The sequence below is a fragment of the Prinia subflava genome, chromosome 2 (genome assembly GCF_021018805.1).
Source record: "Prinia subflava isolate CZ2003 ecotype Zambia chromosome 2, Cam_Psub_1.2, whole genome shotgun sequence".
NCBI lineage: Eukaryota > Metazoa > Chordata > Aves > Passeriformes > Cisticolidae > Prinia > Prinia subflava.
Window position 1 is genome coordinate 52,542,603 of NC_086248.1, and position 19,622 is coordinate 52,562,224.

General features: G+C 39.7%; 1 long non-coding RNA gene across 3 annotated transcripts; it reads left to right on the forward strand.

Annotated features, from left to right (window-relative positions):
- The first annotated feature begins 2,545 nt into the window (after window positions 1–2,545).
- On the forward strand, window positions 2,546–13,154 carry LOC134547734 (uncharacterized). 3 transcript variants are annotated; one of them, XR_010079584.1, is made up of 4 exons: window positions 2,546–2,692; window positions 3,192–3,339; window positions 9,534–9,643; window positions 10,796–13,154. It is a non-coding gene; the product is annotated as an uncharacterized LOC134547734 (long non-coding RNA). The 3 variants fall into 3 exon arrangements; XR_010079582.1 differs by lacking the exons at window positions 2,546–2,692; window positions 3,192–3,339 and adding an exon at window positions 6,815–8,457; XR_010079583.1 differs by lacking the exons at window positions 2,546–2,692; window positions 3,192–3,339 and adding an exon at window positions 6,815–7,322.
- The last annotated feature ends 6,468 nt before the right edge of the window (window positions 13,155–19,622 follow it).

Below are 19,622 nucleotides of genomic sequence, written 5' to 3' on the forward strand. Positions count from 1 at the left end.
AATGTCATTGATTCTTCTAAGCAAATTAGCAATATTTTTGTCCTCTTGTCATTTGCATTACTTTTGGCAGTGCTTGGTGTGCCTGCCCTTCCTCTGTCCCCCATACTATGCCTGTAGAATCCCGAGATCCCTGGAATGCAGCAGTGCCTGTAGTGCTGGTGGAGATGAGAACAGGAAACGTGGCTGTGGCAGGACACTGCAAACACTCCTGGATGCATTGGCTAATGCTCTGCTGGGATGGGACCTCAGAGTAAAGCATTTGGTTATTCTTAATGACTTCCTTCTGGAACAAGGACTCAGGGAACCTTTGATGGAATGATCAGCTCTTTACTTTGCCCTGAGCACCACTGGACTTGATTCATACATGCTGTTGTGGAACAGGGAACAAATTAGGCTCACATCCAACATCCTAGCAGAACCAATAAAACCACTCCATATCTATGCTATCATGCCTAATTTCAAAAGGTAGTAATGTAAAAATGTGTTTTAAAACATGTAGGATTATGTAAAAAAGGAAACCTCCAACTTTTGAAGAGTAAAGTCTTTGCAGATGGCATGCAGATAATTCAAAGATAGTTGTCCTGGTTTTGGCTGGGATAATAATTTTCTTTTGTAATAGCTGGCACAGTGCTGTGTTTTAGATTTAGGATGACAATAATGTTGATAACACACTGATGTTTTTGTTGTTGCTGAGCAGTGCTTGCACAGAATCAAGGAAATTTCAGTTTCTCATACTGACAGAGAGGAATCTGGGAGGGGACACAACTGACCCTTAGTGGCCAAAGGGACATTCCATACTGTCTGGCATCATGCTCAGCACAGTGAGCTTGGGGGTGCTGGTCAGGGAGTGGCTGCCCCTGCTCAGGGACCAACTGGGCATCGATCATAATTGCTGAACTGCAATTATTGGCATCATTTGTTTTGCATATTCTTCTTCTATTATTATTATTGTTGTTGTCGTTGTTGTTGATGTTATCCTCCATTTCTTTCTGTTAAACTGCCTTTATCTCAAGCTGGGAGTTATACCTTTTTTTTTCCAATTCTGTCCCAGTGAAGGGAATGAGTGAATGGTTATGTGGTGCTTAGCTGCCTGCTGGCTTATACCACAATAATTGTGTATTGAAGGCACAGTGAAAATACATACCAGATCCTTAAAAAATCATAAAAAGACCAGAAGAAAGCAGGTATGATGGCAACTAATTGAGGAAGATCTTAGAGATCAGAAGATTTCTCTAAGAATATATCATTAGATCTGGAAGGTTAAACAGAATTCACTCAAAGGCAGGAATTTTGAGAAACTACTTCCAAAAGACATGGATGTGCACAATAAATCATTTTTCAAACATGTTAGGAAGCAGCATCTTGCCAGAGAATCTCTAGGGCAGGAGATTATTTAGTCATAAGGGCCAAATAACATCCTCTTTAAGAAGACAAGTGCAAAATTACATTTCCACTGCAACATCTTGGGAATGTTACTGCACCAGGATCCTTCTCTGCACAGGATGCAGCAGACGATTTGCTTGAATTTGGTGCTAAAAATTAGTGAAACTGCAGGAAGACCTTGTCATAGCCACTGGCAGGTGGAATTCAACACATATAAATGCAAACTCCACTTCTTAAAACTACTAGGAAAGGTTCCAAGTTGCTGCTAACACTGAGGAATAATTTATCTCATAATAAATAGATATGTGAAATTATCATCTTAGTGCTCAGTACTGTTCTGCTGGGGCCTTTTTCTTTGTTCTGGCCTTTTTATGTCAGAAAAGACACAGAGGGGAGGAACAAGGATGATTGGCAGTGCAGAGTGGCTTCAACCCAAGACCCAAATAATCTAGAAGCACTCTTGTACCTGAAAAAGGAATGAGGGATGGCCTTACAACAAACGTCACAAAGGACACAGAGCTCAGGATGATGGTTGGAAAGGCTCTTCCAGTGCAGGAACTGAAAAGCATCAAATAAAGGCAGAGCTTTCAAAATTAAAAGAAAGGACTTCTCTTTCACACCCCACATTGCAGAGCTGTGGATTTCCTTGACACGGGATGCTGTGAGTTTATATAGGTTCAAAACCAATTGGAAAAAGTTAAGAAAATTCTCTCAGGGTTTATTAAATGTAAAAATGCCACCTTTCCTTTGAGAACAACAAATCACTGGAAGCTAGGAGGAGATCAGGTGATGTCCCATTGCATACTTATTTTGTTCTTATACTTTCCCTTTTCCAGTATACTTATACTGATGTCTGCCAAAGGCAAGATCCTGGGCAAGGCAGGCCTTTGATTCGGTTTGATTTGATCCTTACTTTCTTACTGCTTTTTGAGACAGTCTGTGTGCATAGGAGATCTCCCCCTGTGCCACTGCTGGGACAGCAGTTTAGTTACTGCAAGTTTTCAAGGCTGTCTCCCTTCAGTGCTCACACTGAATAATTTCCTTTGCCTGTTAATGACAGGCTGGAGCCTAAACACAGCCCAGGAGGGTGAGCCCTCCCTCCCCACCTGTGCCCTGTGCTGTTTAGCATGGCACACCTGGGCCTGTGGAGGAGATTTGGAAGACAAACAGCATTGAGAAGGGGCATCCATTTTTCAGTAGCTTAATTCAGAGAGACCAAGATCAATGGGACTGGTTTCCAATGTTACCCTGGAGATGTAGAAAGCTTATAGAGATGGTGATATAATGCTGGTCTGGTGGTCTCTAGAGTGTAAGCACAACTATTGTTTTATGACTCAAAATAGTTAGTTTTTCATTAATTTCTTTTTTATGTGTAAATGCTCCTTAGGGAGGCCTGTGAAGCAGAACACACAGTGCTTTTTCAGCCTCTTGTGATATCTGAGTTTCTACAGCAGACTGTCACTGGATTTTTCTAAAGGTGCTTTTTTGTCCACTCAGATGAGAAAGAGATAGGTTGGTTGCAATCAGTTACTCAGCCTGATAGCTTTCCATTCAGTCATACCAAACTGGAAAGCTGGCTCTTACATTAAACCACAACATCAGACCCACCCCTGATGGGTGCCATAACCTGGGCTAGGGAAAGCATAATGGAGGAAAGTGGTACAAGTTTGTGCAATCTGAAAGGTCAGAGAGGCAAGACACAGAGAAAGGATGGCCTTGAGTAGGGTGACCAGATGCAAATTTCTGATCCAAGGGAATTAATTTTACTTGTGTTGCTTTTCTCACAAAGATGGTATTTTCATTTACAGCTATAAAAGAGATCTGACACTGCTGGGGACCTCTGGAAACCTGTCTGAATTGGTGAATGCATGGACAGGAGAGTGGATAGAAGAAACCCACTGTGTGGAAACCTCCAGTAACTGATGCATTTCCCAAACATCAGCAGGCTTGAATCAGGTAGGAAATACTGACTGTAGGTACATGATGACACCACAGCTATCCAAACCACCTAGCCAACAAAATAACTGTCCATAACAAGAGAGCAGAAAAAAAGGGCAGTTTTCTGCTGTGTTTTGTGCATTAACACCTGCAGAGCAAACAGTTGGCCGACATTGTAGATTATTGTATAAAATTTGCTGCAACCTGTACCTCTCAATTACTGTGTCTCACCATTATTCAAGGCTAAACTTCTTTCAGCATATTATTGGTACTTGAGTACAAACTTTTTGTTATAAGGGTATAGATCTTCTAGGATTATGAGGTCTGTTCATGAAGGACACAGCAGCACAAATAATAGAACTATAAGTAGAAAAATTCATTACAAACTATTATTTAAATTAAATAATTATTGCAATGCATTCTGTAGTGATGAATTTCTATGAGAAAATGTCATCTTGGAAATACAGTACTGTATACTAAATAAGGTAATGATAGTAAGAGGATAGTGATGCAAAGAGACTGAATATTTCATATTGAATTCTTACAGGGTCTGATTCCAGACTTGAAAAGTAATTACCTGATAGATGAAAAATACCTATTACTTTATTATTCAAGGAATTCACAAGCAGGCAGCCAATAAAGACATTTCAGTGGAAATAGAGTGTTTATAGGAAAAAGTAATATTACCTTACCTGATTTGAAAACACTCTCTTTTAAAATTCTCTGACATTCAGTGTTAACAGATTGGCCTTGATCACAGTAATCAGCCCAGTTTCAAAAGGCTTCTGCAATGCATAATACAAATGGTATGGAAAGTGATGTTCTCAGCAGGCAAACATAAAGCCAGATGAAAGAATAATGGTACAGAATTTGTGATCACAGCTAATAATGAAAGCATTTGACTTCAACTGAAGTTTTAAAGGAAGAAACTTTCTACCAGTACAAATAGTGGGGATGCAGGTGGGCCATATCTAACAGCTCTAACTGCAGAAAATTATTTCAATGCATCCACACGTGCCTGCCAGTTTGGCAATTCTTAGACCTATGTGTGAGAAACAGAGAACTTCTGCATTACAGTGAAACAAACACAGATGAGACTTTAGACCTGCCTAAGTCTACAGAAAGTAGGAAGCTGATTCTGTGATGGACAAAGCACTTGCATTTACAAACTTCTTCCTTTTTTGATAATTTGTAGTGAGCACGGCATAGCACACTGAGCATGCATGTTGTCAGCATGGTAGCACTGGAACAGACAAACACAACCCAAATTATTTCATTTGCTTTGGCTATGCCAGTGTGTGCACCTAGAGCTCTGCAAGAATCATGACTTCCTGCTGCATTGATAAATATCAGCTTTACTGAAGTCCTCGTTCTGTGGAAAGAGTACCAGCTGGCTCTGGGAAAAGATTTCTCTCATCTTTTGAGGGGAGCTTGGGGATGTAACATATTGAACAGGCTTAAAAATGAAAATAAAATGTTGCAAACATTTTCCTTGACATGTCAGTGGAAAGTTGCTGAGCTGGTTTTAATCTGCAAAAATTATTCTGATTTTTCTGAAAGAAGGAGAAAAGTGTTCCTGTTGTGGAGAGCTGTGAGTGTTTTACAGCATACCTCCAAAAGCCTATCTACTCTACCCATTTACAATGCAGCCCAGGTCACCTCCTACACATCGTGGGAGAACAGACAAGTATTTATTCTTTTTGCACTTGCCTAAAGTAGAGGAAGTGGTACAATTTTGTAAGACGCTTTTTTGTTAATATATATCAGACCAAAAACAGACCCAGACCTTACTTTAAACGGATTTGTGTGTCAGCTTCTAACTTCCAGCAGTGATGTTAGTGGCAAAGCAGATTGGAAAATTGAAAAAGCAGTAGGTGAAGAGGAGTTCACACAAAGAAGGTTGGGAAAACATCCAAGCAAGCGGCATCAGCAAGAGAGTTTATAATTTAATTAAATTATGAAAAGAGTAATGGGTCAAGTGATGAAAACAACAATACAGCCTTTCAAGGCAATAAGGATTAAAGAAACCATCTTCCAACTCACAAAAAAATCAGTCCTTCATTCCAGTAACACAAGAGCAATTGTAAATTCTGTTGATTAAGTTTGCATGCAGTGAGATATTAGATCTGCTCTAAGCTCTGCAGTGCCTACTTTAGCAACTGTGCCACAAGTGTGCAGTGAATATTCTTAATAATTTTATGTCCACAAGATGCCTATGGACCACAAGTGTGAGTTGACATCACCATACAAAATGAACTAGGAAAATGTTAGGATTGCCCAAAAGTTTCGTTTTTCTTGATCTTTTTACAGCACTAAGATACAGGCTGTCAAAATTAATACAGAGGCCAGTTGCTGTACAGACATGGCAGAAGCAAAACCATCCCTGATTTCTAATGACATCTCAGACTGAGCCCATTCTGTGGTTCTTCCTTCCCTACCTCTTACCTGGTTTTCCCCTTCACTCCCCCAGCAGAAGAAGGCAGTTCCTGATTGTCCCATACAGAGTTTTAGGAGTACAATATCTTTTGATACTGAAAATATTTTTCCTTTTTCTGAGTTGATTTCTACCTGTTGTTTGTTTTGCTTTATACAGCTAAATTTCTTCACATCATGGCAGCTTTGGAGAAAGTATGCAAGAAGAAAGCAAGTGAACTTTTATTATGCATGCAACAGCATTGCCTGATCTGAGGTTTTAAACTGGCTTAAGTGTCATAGCCCTCTTCTGATGCCTTTTTGAAAAGCTGCCAGTGGTCCAGAGATTCATTGGAGTTTTATAGTATTATCCTGCTCACAGTGGTAATCCTATTACTGCAATTTATGGTTAATAGAATTAATTCGATATTTAGTTAATAAGCCTTTAGTCATTTACTTTGCTTGTTAGCAAGATGGAGTTGACTGTCCAGATCACAGAGCTATTTGTTCTTCTTGTTTCATTTCTTCATCTCTTTGGCACCACTTGTCTTACTCGGGAGTTCAAAATCACTCCTAAAACATAAGCAATTGCAGCAGTTTGTATATGGGGTAGTACTAGTAATAATAATAATAATAATATGATAGAATGAGGATTTTGAGCTTGGAAACTCTATTTTTAGAAGAAAGCAGCAGGACAGATCTAATTAGACTGTGCCAAAAGAGGAAAGTGATGAGGATACTAACAGCAATATCTTATCCTGACGTGAAATCTGGGATTTAATTGAGGAAACCAACACACCGTTGAAGGATGCAAATGAACCTCCAACAGAAAATGAACTGATTTAGTGTGTAACAGTTATAGGAGATGTTTTGTCTTGTGTCCACAAATGGTAATCCTGGGCCAAAAGCTTCCTTAAACCTTCTTTGGGTTTTCAGTGCTACTGCAGAGATATGGAAAAAGGATCCATCCCTGCACTCATCTTTCTTACAACTGCAGCCCTATAAACCTTGTCACTGCCTTTGGGAGCCCTTGATTAGTGATCACTTTAATGGTGATGAAAAGGCTTGGAAGAACAGTTGTCTAACCACCATCAAACCATCTTAGATTTACAGCTAAAATATAATAATAATATATCAGCAGTAGTGGTTTAATTTATATAATTAGTTTGTTGCATTTTAGCTACGGTGCTAAATAGGATATTTTGATTGTGTAATGCAAGAGGCTGCATTATGTTGTAATAAGCTGAATTGTTAAAATCCTTCACATTTTTTCGTATATCTAGACTGCAGTAGTCAATAGAAAAAGCTGCTAAGGCAGAAGAACAAGACATTCCCACATGAAAAATATGAACAACAAGTAGCAGAGGATTGTGCTTGATGCATGAAAGAGCAGCAAATACTGAACAGATAAAGTGAGGGTTATTATCTCTTACTTCATGCTTCAGGAGTTTGAATATGCTAAGAGACTCAAGAGTTGAAGTGCTGTAGCAGCAGCAATCTGGAGAGCAAGAAACATTGCCTAAGTGCCAGGACTGCCAGGCTGTCACATTCCTACCTGGGCTGGCTCTCAGACAGAAGCGTGGCCAGAGGTCTGCAAGTGTCTTGAATACTGTCCATACCATCAAAAAACTCTGAAAATGTTAATACTCCAAGGGTTGGGATGATTTTTTTTTGGGGGGGGGGTGTGGTTTTTTTGTTTTGGGGGGTGGGGGGATAGGTGTTTGTTTGTTGGTTGGGTTTTTTTTGTGGGGGTTTTGGGGGGATTGTGTGGTTTTGTTAGTTTTTTGTGGGGTTTTGTGAGGGTTTGGGGGGTGTTTTGTTTGGGTTTTTTTGTTGTCTTGTTTTGTTTTGGGGTTTTTTTGGTACATAAAATTTCAATCACTGTAGTTAATATCCAAGGTGTAGGGTAGCTTCTTTTGCCTGTAATTATAAGAAGTTCAGGATGGGAATATATTACTTGAGGAATGGGAGCTGGGCAGAGTATCTGTTTTTTCCTCTAAATTCTTAAACAAGTTTGCTGTTGCTGAATGCTAAATGCTAAGCAAGGTGGGAGCCAGTATCTTCTGTAGTTTGAGAACAAGTAACTTTTCTCATGGTAAGAGTCTCCACAGCTTTCCCATGAAAGCAAGCAAGCTTCTTGCTGAGGGTAAATGGGTGCAGTTCCTCCCCAGCCGATGAAAATCTGGCTTTAAGGAATTGTTTAGCAAGTGTTTCTTGTTTTGATTATTTTCCTTTTTTAGACTATTTGTCACTACTGGTCAGTCAAACACTTCCAGCAAGCCAGGAACACTCTGTTACAGAGCCACTGATACAAATCCCCTTGTCCCAGCTAATGCAATATTAAATGCAAAAGAACTTTACAGTTCTGTGATATGTTTTCAAGTCTGAAAGAAGCTCATTTTTGCTAAGGAACATGACAGGGGTCTGGAAACTGTTGTCATATGAGACTTAAAAATATTTTGTACAACAAAGATCCTAACTTTTCAGAGTTTGGGATGTTTTGGAGAGTGGCCTAATACTTGCCTGGTTTTTTTTTGTTTTGGGATCAACTACCCTTTGTTTGATGGGCTTTCTTTCATTTCTAAAGCTACTTCCAGTTCCATAATTTTTTTCTTCAGACCTCCCCACTTTTCTAAGACCTCAAGATACATTATGTGCTCCTGACTAAATTGAGGATATATGTGTGGGGCCAAGCCTCTTCTCTTACATGCTGCAGTAAAAAAGGTCAGCATTTTGTCATTTGCTTCTCCCCTTTTTCTGTTTCTACGTGAATCACTTCATTGGCAGGCTATAATTTATAGTTTCCTCCCTCTAATATAAGTGCAAATGGTTCATTTTACTGACATAAATTATATGCAAAGGACATACTTAAAGTTGATCAGGCTTATGAGCCTGCTCTTAAAGCCCTAATTTATACCATATACAAGAAGAAAAAAAAAACAAATGAAAAAAGAGTGGCATAAAGGAGTGTGACAATTAAAATAGGTGGGAAGAGAGGAGGGAGATCTCATTCTTGGAAACATTTTCCTTGGGAACTTAATTAACTCTAGAAGAATCCCACAAAAAAATGAAATAGTTTGCAAATTTTCTCTCAGAGTGTTAACTCTGTATTTTTGGTGAAATAAAATAAAAGTAAGTATTTAGCCTTTAGCAATTATATAACCACTCTTCTGGAGATGAAATTAAAGAAAAGAATAACAGTCTAAAGACCTTAAACATAAAGAAGTGAAATGTATAAAATGAGAAGCACTCTGTATTGAAATTTGGGATAGGGAGCCAGCAGCAGTGCAGCAACATGTCTGGGTAAGGCAGAAACCCCAAATCCAGTGAGCTGCTTTGTAATTTAAGATGCTGATCTCAGTGCCTGGAACGCTAGTAATGTGTCATTCCTGGAAGCTAGGATGACACAAAACCTGTGTGGGAAGGAGGGAAAGCAACCTGCAATGTGGGATTGTTTGCCATTTAATGAAGGAGATCTGAGAAGTTAATTGTACCTACGGGGTTTTTATGAATGCAGGTAACCTGATCCTGTGAAATCTATGGATGAAGTTCACCCTTCATCTTCCTGTGAAGCTTGGCATGGGGGCTGCTATTGTGCACAGAATCACAGGAGACACCAGTGCCTGGGAGGCAGCAGTCAGCCCTTGTTTACTTTCATCAGCCAGCTCCAGAGCTGTGATTAGGGTTCTCCTCAAATCATTGAATCTTTCCATAGGAATGATTCGGAATCACTGTATGATATATCTTTCTGTTAGTAGACTATCTACTGTGTTACTTGAAATTCAGTTCTCTTATTTCAGGTATTGCTTGGGAGCTTCAACTCATGTGATTTAAGGAATAGCAGCCACTGCATTACCCTACCAAAGTGAACATACTGGTGTTAGATTTTACTGTCTTCTTCAGTGCAAATGTAAGTAACATCTGTCCTGTTAGGACAAGGATCTTGGAGATCTATATGAGAATCATCACAGGGACTACTTTTACCAAAAACTTAATTTGCTTCACAACATCATCTGTTTTTGGTTTTTATTTGTAACCCAACTGAATCCTTAATTAACTTAAAAATACTTTTGGCAACTCCTTCCTGGATATTTTAAAACAACAGGGAGAAAAATCTAAATTGTCTTGCATGATATACTTTCCAAACATCAAATTAGAAAGTGGTGGGTCATTTAACAAACAACCACCTTGACAATAAGAAAGAAATTAGTGGTAATTATACAATAATTAGTGCATTTTATACAATAATTTTCTCTGAAATAATGCTCCCAAATATCTGCTGGAAATCTAGCAGCTTCTCCAGACATAATGGACTCAGTTTGCTTTTGTTCAGGTTGGTGGCCATGAGATTTATGACATGAATGTACTCTGTCTTTTCCCATTATACTTCAGAACTAGGAAACTGCAGCAATGGAGAATATATTGAAAAATACATTGTAATATATTTGTATATAATAATATATATTCTAATATATATAATTCAAAACCTTCATCAGAATCTGCCTACTTAGTTGCCAGAGTCAGAAAAACACTCCCAAGGTAGACAGACTACCAGTTAGCATGGCATATCTTGTGGCCACCTGAATTTGAAAGACTCCTATGAAACAGAGGAGTCTGAAAAAGTTGACTTAAAGCTGTGGAAAACAAATAAAGTCTTCTTATGCTCTTCAAGAATATTCCTGTTGGACTACAGAAGCCAAATGGTGCTCCTTGTGAGCAGTTCCCTCACAAGTGACCCCAGCCTGGTGATTGCACCTGGTTTGCCCTAGAGCATTGATGATGAAGCACAGTTTCTCGTTTCTGAAGAAACTCATAAAAACCCCTCCTACTAGAACTATTTAAACATGAAAACTGGACAGTTATTTTTCTGCAATTTCTAAAATTTCACAGTGTCAGCAACAGGCCAACACATCCAGGTTTCCAAAGGCTGACACTGGTGTGTCACATCTACCAAGTACATTATACAACTCTTGCTTAGAGGAGTAACTACTATTAAAATAGTAGGGATCTTCATCTGGTAATATCAACACTGTAATGCTTTCCTTTATTTTTACTTCTGCAGCATGAATGAAGAAGTTCCTGTGAATTATCGATCTGTTTCAGAGCCACTTAAGAAAGAGCATCACAGTCCTGGGTGAAATCTTGGACAGAGCCTGTCAGTGGAAAAACTCCCAAGACAGCACAATATTTAGCTTAAGATTCTAGTTTCTATAATCTCACAAGCTCACTCTAGACAGGATATAGGTACTGTAGCTCTGAAGCTCCTTCTTCCTTTTTGACTCTTGTTAGCATGGATCAAAGACAATCTTCACATAAGTTAGTTTTCTTTTACTATTACTCATTGATAATAATATTGTGCTGTGCATCCAAAGTCAAAAGGAAAAGAGGAATAACTTCCAATCACTTATATCACTTATACTGGAAATTAATTCAGAATCATCTCCTTTGTGATTTAGGGAGGTATACTGCTAAAGTTCACAGTGGACTTATTTTTGTAATTTTTGAGATAATTCTAAGAAAAGCAGCTGAAAATGGCTTTAAAAATTTCCTGCAAACAACCATGTTCAAAGCTTTTGGCTTGATGTAATATTTTTAAAAGAAGTTGAGAACTTTCCTTTACAAAAAATTTGAAAACATCTTAATCAGGATGAAATAAAAATCCAGATTGAAGATAACTGAAAAAACAGGTGAACTTTATAGAATTGGAGAGGGAGAATTCATACTGAAACAAGCTGACAACAGAAATAATAATTCATTAAAGATTTTGGTTAACCTGAGTACTCTTGTGTTCTCAATCAGACAGCATTGTCCATTTCCATAGTGATGGCTATTTCAGATTGTAATCTCCATGGGCAACACCGAAAACAGCACTGTTGTTTAGCCAAGGGTAGAATAACTGAGTGCAATCCTCTCTGGATTTGTGTGGAGCCACAACAGTGATGTTAGAATAAGTTAACTTGGAAATGTAGCCTATTTAGTAGCAGTCAGCAATGTGCATTGCTCAGCTCCACTTCACTATTCATGATTCAGAGGAAATTTAAACCTCTCGTTCAGTTGCATGCTATTAACAGATTAAGTTTCATCCTTCCTTCTACTGAACAAGTATAAAGTCAGTTTGTATTAGCAGTACAATCATATCCTTTGCATTTTACCAAATAGCAGGAATTTTCAGTCAGTCTTTAATGTGTCTTAATGTTAGAACAGTCCTACTGTTCTAGCTGCTACAAATTATCTCATTCAACCAGTCAAAAATAGCATTCAAATAATGCTATTTGCTTTCTCCAGTTAGCTCAGGAACTCTGTCTCATTATGGTGGGATATTATGTGCAGCTACACCTACTTTTGTCACTTCTTTACTGGGCCAGAGTAATAGCCAGGAACACAGGATAGGAAAGGACATTCCAAGTAAAGTTTGTCCCATTGCTCTCCTCATTGCCGTGTCATACAGCCTGTTCCAGTAACTTGCCAAGCTCCATCTTTACAACAGGTAACCTGAGTGGGAAGTCAGGCAGCCCCCTGGGAATGCCAGCCAGTGCTGGCTGCTAAAGCACAGCCAGAAACACACCATGCCCAGCTACTGGTGCTGGTCCCACCAGAGCACATCTAAATCCACTCACATACAGCACCAATTCTTCATGCCAACAGATCCAGGTCTTGCAGCATGGGTGAGGCCACACAACACACTGCTGAGAGCTCTAGGCTGAAAACCTTCTCTTGAAAGTGGGGTGCTGGTGGTTGTCCCAGTGCTCCTGAAAAGAAACTATGTGAAGGAAAGGAAGTGCCTGTAGGCTTTTGCAGTTTTGCAAATATGCCCCATGGCTCCCATGGCTTTCTTTCCATTCACACCACACTTCAAAGGTGAGAAAACCTCTTCCAGGAGCACCTCACATTAGAATTTAACAGTTTAAAGAGGACAGGTAGGGTTTGATTTTGATTTAATGTCTAGCATGATCTTATCCAAAGAACAAAAATTATCTGCCTCTGACAGATATTTCCAATGTCATTTTATGTATCTATCAAAAGTAGTTGTTTATCTGAACCTACACCAAACCAAACTCATCCCACCACTGAAGTGGTGTCACATCCAAGAGCAAAAATCTTGGGGTATTATAGGAAAACCTTCTACTGACTTCATCCTGTGCCAGCCTGAGCCCTTATTTGGCAATTTTCCTGAATGACAAAAAAGCAAAAAACAGCATGTGTCTTCTTCTGGAAGACAGAAAGCATCTTGTCTGCCTCTTATTCAAGGTTTCAAACAATAATTCTCCTTTATGACTACGTATTGTTTCTGGCAATAATTACGGATATAAAGTAGATAAGTTTGGTGTAAATTAGCAACACTCTGTGAAGTCACTGGAGCTGTGCCAGTATATACCAGTTGAAGGAATGGCACATAATGTGATCTTCTGGAGCTGTGCCAATATATACCAGCTAAAGGCATGACCCATAATTCTCTACATCAACATCTTTGTGTTGTGCTCTTTTATCAACAACTGCTACATATTCTAAAAACAGAAGGAGGGTCTTGCCTTTCAAAGTCTGTGGAGCACAGGCAGTTTTCTCATTACAACTATTTTACAGGGTCCTCAGGAAACAGACACCATATGTGGCTATGGTTTCTGGGTCCTTTCCCTGTGCAAATAAAAAAAAATAGTTGCATTAGATCCATGCAATGTTTTTGCATGTCAAAGGTGCTTTGGTCCAAATGACCTGGTATCCTTCTAAACTTAAAAATTGCAGAGAGCTGCTCCCTTCAGCTCCTCATACACAGGCATTTGGTACACAGGGGGTTCTGATCATCATACTGCACAAAAAAGGCACAAGCAACTCATACCTCCATCTTAGCTGCACTAGAAGGCAAGTGCTCTGGCATAGGGCATGTTTATATTTATTCAGTTTGATATCATTTCTATGTAAATGTTTGATGAATTTGACTGTGTATGTATTAAGATGACTGAACTTTTTTTCTTGCTTAAAGGTAAACCACCAAATTTTAAGCTCCAGAAGGTATAACTAATAATATTTGCAGTCTGCAGTTATGGTGTTCTGCCCTGTATTCTAACAAAGGACATGAGATTTGCTCCAAGGTATTTACAACTTAATGTTGCCACAGATAGTAAAATTTCTTTTTTTTCCCTTTGCCTCATCTAATTTATTCTAGAGTCAGCTACATGGCTAAAGCCTGTAGCTGCCACCCTCAGACTAATACTTGAGCTAGACCACCTAAAAGCACTTCTCTTACACAAATACAAATGAAGACAATTCCTAAGAATCCGTGTTTCCCAGCAGACAATACAGCCTTTGTTCAGTTGATACGTGCTTGGGTTTTGTTGGGTGGTTTTTTTTTTCTCTGAAAGAGTGGTTGCAAAAGTACAGCCTTCCCATTTTTCCTTGGAGCCTGGGATCAGTAGGCTGTTGAGTGTGATTCCTTGCCTTATCTAAACCTCTCAGTGATGGTCACTCGGGAGCAGACAGGCAATGCCACAGACGTTCCCAGACAGGAAAAAGTGGCCCCAGAGGAAAAGATTGAGCAGGACTCCATTTAAATGGATCTGACAGCTTTGCTTAAGGAAAGATGTTTGTCCCTGTTTATGGACGTGTCCTTTTCCCCCCTTACGATTCCCAGGACCAGAGTTACATTTACTGTGTGTCTGACTGTCTGCTTGGGGAGCCGGAGGTCATGTGTCCCGCAGGCAGTGGGGATGGGTGAGAAATAAATCCACCAAGGCTGCTGCTCACAAGGGGGTTGAGTCTTTTCCTAACATTTCCATTATCCTATTTAAAGTTTAATACCCCAGTGATGGGAGTCTCTCCGTTTATCTCAGTGGAAGTACAGTCAGTGTCCAACCTGCACATGGACATACATTTTCACATGAACCCTCCTCAGGCTGGAAGAACAAAAATGTAAAAAGCATTTTACTGGTATTTAAGTTACAAAATGAAATCAATTTGCAATCAACTGCTTGTACTGATTCACAGTTTTTCCAAGCTATGTTTTATATTCTTTTACTTGTCAGATAAGATAAAGACTATTATTTTTAAACAAAAATATTCTATAGACTTTATTTTTTGCTGTCAATATTTGCATTTTGAGGACATCTAGCAGAAGTAAGAGAATCTTCAGCCAGAGTTTAATTTTAGAAAGGAAATATGGTATCATGCTTGAAGATTTACTTAATCAGTAGGATTTGTCCTGACTTTCAACTTTAGATAACGAAATAGACCATTTTATCACAAGGTTTTAGTGTGTGTGAGGTTTAGTGCCAACCAAAAATGGCTCCCAGTATCTTAGTTATTAAAGTCACATTTGCTGGTGATTATAGCTATTTCCTGCACAAAATGAAGTTTCCACAAATACTTAATAAGTCAAAAGAAGTCAAATAATGGCATGCCTCTGGAAATATGAAATAAATTAGTATTTTTCTGAGATTTGAGTATCCCATCCACTGGGTTAAATGTACGCAGGAACTTATATTTATTCCTGACAATGTCTAAAATAACCTGTGTCTAATAAAACTTCACCAAATCATTATTTCTATCTTCCAAGATGTTGAAGCTCTCCCTGCGCTCTCTCCTCTTTGGTGTAGAGGAGCTAGACACTTTCCACCACTCGACAGAGTTAAAAAATAACCTTCTGCTGTGATCACAAAATATGAACTCTAACCTCTCTTTAAAAACCCAGAGACTTTCATAATGTTTTCAGTTACTTTAGTCAGTGGTTTTGCTGGGATATTTCCTATAAACTTATATATATACATATACATATATATATATCATAAGTAAGTTTTTTTTAATGCTCATCTAATAAGCTTTTTCTAAATGGTTATCTAAAAAGTACTATATTTAATAATGTTGCTCTTAATCAGAGAAATATGGTTATTGTAAAATATTGGTATTGAATTCAGTCCACATATTGAAGGAATAATATTTTAAAAATGGACTAGGCCAGTCCGAGAGAAAAGGAACTTTAAAAAATGATAACACAACACAAAACAAAACAAAGCAAAAAGTTGTTGCAATGTTTTTTCTTCTCTTTCCCACAATCTTGTGTTTCTGAACTAAATGCCTGAAGGGCTTGATCCAAACCTCTTTGAGGATGAAGGGAAAATGTGCTGTGGAGCTTTTGTGCGAGCCCTGCAGGTGCTCCTGGTGCTGCAGGTTCAGCAGCCCACCACGGCTGCCCGTGCAGAGTGGCTACCCCTGGTGTTTGCAAGACATTGACTGACACGGTGCATTGGGTCCTGACAGTCCTGGGCACTTCATGTTCAATTTCTTTCATAAGGACAAAAGAGGGTGTCCTTCCCCTGACTTCAGTGAATGTAAAGTTGGATATAAGAGGAGTATTTTGAAATAGCCATAATGGCTGCCAAAGGAGGCACAAAATCTATTAAGATGTGGCACTACTGCTGTTCACAGAACAAATGACAGAGAATGGAAGGAAAGTTTAAAGTTCACAATCAAAAATATAGAAGTCTAATCCTTGATGTAGAGAGAAACAATTATTTGCCTGCAGCTGTTCATTAGAAAGAATCACAAACTCGTGAACACTGGCAGCTCTTGATCTATTTAGTGATTGGTTGACACACCCCACAAAATAATTGCAGGCTGCTTATTATATTGAACATATACTAGGGTTCTATTTCATTTTTAATTCTGGAAAGCTGTCCAGGCCTCTACCACATAATTCTCTGGCCAAATGGGTCTGGGCAGCTGCAAATTAGAGTTTTTCTGGTTTGTTCTCCTTAATGAAAATATCATTAAAAATCCCAGAGATACAAATTATTTGTAAAAGGCACCATAATGAAGGTCCTTAGTATCCACCTGACTCATCCTTCACATCTGAAAAGTCTTCTTGATTCAACCAAACTTTCAGCAAATGATACTGTACACAGATGAGTTTGACAATTACTCCCAGGAGTGCAACTAAACTGGAATTCACCTTGTAATAGCATGATGTGCTTGCCTTGAATATCAATAGAAGGAATATAAAAATTCCTTGTGTTTGCCCCCAAATTCCAGCATTTTCACAGCCTGCTCTCCTGCCCACATATAGTATCTTCACATCATATGTATCACTGCTTCTCTTTGCAGAAAGAAGACAATTCCAGATGGATTTCTGAACTAGGTTGCTCTCTACAGAGAGTTCAGGGGTTGAGAGGGGCTCCTAAAGAAGATAGGCAGGACCCACTGCCCTTTGGCTACAGATAACTTTTCAGCTGACATGAGTATGATTTGTCAGAAAACACAGACCTACTAACTTTTTTCTGCTGTTTCTTCCAGCAAATAATCTGAAGGTAGTTTGTCATTGTCTCATGTTCACTCCTGGTGAAGGAGAACTCCCATTTCTAAAACGCCTTGTACAAATGCAAACATCCCTATGTGCAATGGTATGCTTCACCTCTGAAAATGGGAATGAGGCAGCTAACTTCAGCTGCTCTCCTCCTCAGTGCAAGCCATTGCACTATTGGGAAGGTAAGAGATCTTGAAGACTTCTGACATTGTGACACTTACTCAGTTTCCCTCCTCAGTTGCCAGGGACTCACAAACACACCTTGAAATTTCTGAACAGCTTCCCATTGGCTTCAGTAGGTGTTGGATTGGGCTTGCAGGCACAACTCCAAATCTATTCCCAGTGAAGCAGTGTTTCTGTACCTGTAAATTGGTAATTTGGGATTCCCTGCTTTTTTCCAAACCTAAGGGCTCCAGTTATGGCATACAAAGTGCTCGAGCCATGCCAAGAAGCCAACTAGAATAATTTTCTCCTAACTAATAAGGTTAAATTTGGTGCCCTTCTCTGAGGTATTCAGTCACAGGGATGAGAGAAGGAGCCTGGCTGGTTGGGCATGAGCAAGAGTAAAGGCTGTGATTGTGCTGATCTGTGAGAAACCTGGGGCTGGTGAGCAGTCTTTACATGATGTCACCTTTCTCAGACTTGTGAAAAGGTTGCAAGGACCTGTGGCAATCCTCCCAGAAAGGCTGGGTCTTGCTGCTCCTGGATGCAGAGTGTGTGGCTGCCTGGGCACACACCTCATTGAGGAGATACCTGTAAGGCAAACAAGCCCCACTCCAAGAGTGTTTATCTTGCAGCACAGAATGCCGCACGCCCGGATCAAAGCTGGTGGGAACAGATGCTGTTAGCAGAGCAGCAGCTGCCCTCAGATCCTGTCCACACCCTTCCTGTTTGCCGTGGCCTACCCAGGGGCTATTATGTTCCCAGCAGGGAGATGATTGCCCTCCCTTCCCACCCCTGCTGCCACTCTCCAGGGAGGGTGTACTGGCGCTCGTCTCGCCGTCTGCCTTTGGGTTCTCATTGTTTCTCTTGGAAGGTGCAGATAGTGGGCTAGACACTCCTTGGCTGGTGCTCTGATAAGGGTCTGGAAATTGTTCTCATGTGTTGCACAGAAGCTTGCTTGAAAGAAGGAACTCAACCCAAAATAACAAAACTGACCACAAGGCTCATTATTTTATTTCAAGTGAGGCACTTGAGCCTGTCCAGACTGGAGAAAAAGAAAAGGTCAGTGTGGCCAGACTGTATCTTTTATTGGACTGGATTAAGGAGGTATTGCAGTTAGTGATGTTATCATGCTCTCTTGCAAGTGCTGTGGAAACTGTATTCCAGCTCTGCATGCAAGGAAAGCTCTATTTCCTCACTGTCCTGCAATGACTTGACTATTGTCCAAGTCATTTATATCAAGTTTGGCCTAACCAAAATAATCCTAACTGAGCAAAAGTAGTGTAATGTTTCTTCGGTACGGTGTAGAAAACTGCACTTACAGTAAAAGGAGGTGACTGGAAAGCAGATGTTTAACAAGAAGACCCGGGCAAGAAAGAAGCATGTTCCTTTTCATCCTGGCTGTCCAATAACCTCTGATCCATCCATTAGTTTATGATTGGTTCAACCTGTAAAATACAGCAGACTTAACTCTGATTTTCACTTGTGAAAATCGGGAATGCTTCCCAAAGCTATCACTGGGGCTAATCAATGAAATTTGGATTTTAAAATGCCTTCTGATTCACATCTGTAGCAAAGACAGAAATCCTTTGGCAGCTTTGGTCTGGTATTGTCAAGTAGTAACATAAACATTCCCATAGGTAAAATATTTCCTATCTTAGGAATATCCAGTGTGAAGCCTAACTAGTTCAGAAGGGTCATCATCATCAAAATACCATTTTAAATACATCACTAGCATGTAAAGTTTATGGTTTATTTTTCCGTGGTCCTTGTAAGTTCAACAGCAAATCTGATACAACTGGGTGTAATCTAAAGCAATTTCTCTCAGAACAAATACAATCCTTCCCCTCTACTGGGCCATTGTGAGGTCACATCTGGAGTACTGGGTTAAATTCTGGTCTCCACAGTTCAAGAAAGACAAGGAGCTACTGGAGAGGATCCAATAGAAGGCCACAAAACAGAGGTCCACAAAGATGATTAGGGGTCTGGACATTCTCTGTTACAAGGAAACACTGAGGGAAATGGGCCTATGTAGTCTGGAGAAGACTGAAAGGAGACCTTATCAATGCATATAAATATTTCAAAGGCAGGTGCCAGGAGGTTGGTGCCAGACTTTTCAGTGGTGCACAGCAACGAGAGGAGGAATAATGGCCATAAAGCACAAGAGGTTCTACCTCAACATAAGGAAGAACTCCTTTGCATTGAGGGTGGCAGAGCACTGGAACAGCCTGCCAGGGAGGTCATGGAGTCTCCCTCTCTAGAGAAATTCAAAACCCACCTGGACTTACTCCTGTGTAACCTGCCCTAGATAACCCTGCCTTGGCAGAGATGTTGCACTAGATGATCTCCTTTCAACTCTAGCTACTCTGTAATTCTGTGATTGTATCAAAATTCTTAGATTAGATTGCCCACTGACTTAGCTTCTTGAGGTATCTTT